Source organism: Gavialis gangeticus, unplaced genomic scaffold (genome assembly GCF_001723915.1).
Source record: "Gavialis gangeticus isolate Ggan-Ray unplaced genomic scaffold, GavGan_comp1, whole genome shotgun sequence".
NCBI classification, from domain to species: domain Eukaryota; kingdom Metazoa; phylum Chordata; order Crocodylia; family Gavialidae; genus Gavialis; species Gavialis gangeticus.
Window position 1 is genome coordinate 12,095,833 of NW_017728980.1, and position 2,023 is coordinate 12,097,855.

Sequence of the window (2,023 nt, forward strand, 5' to 3'; positions counted from 1 at the left end):
TTTTTTTTTTTTTTTTTTTTTTTTTAAAGCACAGGATGGTCTGGAGACTCCCTTTTCCAACCACATACATGCCACGCACGGTCCAGGGTTTTCTGGCACAGTGGCATACCCAAGATAACTATTTACAAGGATCTCGGTTTCACCTGCCATGTACTTTGCAAAAGTTTCAGATGCATGGGACAATGGGGCCCCAAATTAAAACAAGTTGTGGGAAACTGTAGGAAAGGCATGTTTTTATGAACCAATTTCAATTTTTTTTTTAAATCAAAGAAAACCCCCAAATCCCACTCTCTGGCCTGACCTAAAGCATTCTGCCATCATTCTGGTACAGGGAAAAACCCAAGTGAAACATTAGAAGCAAAAATGAAGCTGCCTCTTCCTGCTGGTTTTGTTTGGTGGGCTTCTTGTCTTGCATTTCTGTAGAGGCTGACAAACAAGAGGCAGTTAAGCTTTAATAAATACAAACTTATGCAACACTGTTCTGGTTTGCCTTTCCATACACGAGCTTGTTGACTTTAGGGTTTTCCTTTAGCTAATTACGGTTCTTAAGCACATGCTTAATTTTAAGCGCACAAATAGTTTCACTGGGGGGGGAAACCCCCAAACGATGGAATTATTACTGCGCTGAAGAGTTAAGCGAGTGTTTAAGTATCTCGCTGAACCAGAGCCAAAGTCTCAGAACAGTCCTTGCATGACAAGCGACAATTATCTTCCTTTTAGGGATGGCATTTCGGCAGAGACTGCCAGTCGCCAACTGGGCCTGCTCAGGCTGGCAGGGCTGAAAGCAGGTCCGGGCTGAAAAGAAATCCCATCCTGGGACAGCACAGGCGCAGCACTTACGCCCGCCAGGCTCTGCCTCTTTCCTGCATCAAAACTCCCCTCTCCAGAACAATGCCGCCTGCGTCAAGAGGTGCGCGGCTCCATGAGGATCCTGGGATCGATTCCTGGAAGCAGCTTCCCAGCTGCTGGCTTCAAGCCGGTTTCCAGAGTTTCTTCCCCCCCTTCCAAAGAGGGAGGAGGATAGCGGAGGGAAGCAGGGCAGGCAGCAGGTCAGGATCACAGCAAATCCCCTCCCAGGCCTGCGCATACTCGGTGTGATCACTGGAAGCAGCAAGATGAAGGGACCTACAGGTTCTCTCTTTCCGGCAGTGTAAAAACACTGCAATTCTACCTCCAGTTGCTCAGTTTTACTTCAAAGGCTTTGGGTAAAACCTGGCAGAACGGTGCCGGGGATGGGGGAGAAAGAGCTTGGCTTTTGTTCAGCTGCATTCGAGCTGGAGCAGTGATAATCTCCCTCTAAGAAAAATGCGCAGCCCGGAAGTAATTCCAGCTTGCTGAAAGAATCTCAGATATCAGAGATGGAAAAAGACGTGTTGAGCTAAGACCATAACTATGTCCTTAATGTTCCTACTTGCCGGGCTGTGGGGGTGCATTCGGGACAGAAGAAGTTTCTCATCTAGTCCCGCCGAGGTTATTTGGATAAACGCAATCTCTTTTATTAGATCAACCGAATCCTTGAAAAATTTGTTCTTTGCAAGCTTTCGGGCATGCTGTTTGCAATCTTGGCAAGTTTTTCTTTGCAGGCTTTTGGGCACAGCCGCCCTTCTTCAGCTAGCCCCACACACTCCCATAGCAAATACCTCTTTGCATTTCTGGTTTGCTCAGGATACTCTTTAGTACCTCAATACCAACTTGCTTGTATTTGGCAGAAACAGGCACAGGATAAGATACTGGATAAGTGCCACATTAAAAGGAACAGGACCCAGAATTACACTGTCTGAGCAGCCATGGGTTAGATTCAGAGGGTCCAATTTCATTGTAGGGGTTACAGGCTGCAATGCATCAGAGAGAATGGAAGGACAAAACATCACTAGGAATCCTGGTTTTCTCCAATTTAAAAAAAAAAAAATGTACAACTTTTGGTTAAAAAAGTAATCCCAAATCCACATTTTTCCAAGATTAAAATGAAACACCAGATAGATATAGATATATAAAAATCTATATTTAACCGCCCCCCCCCCCC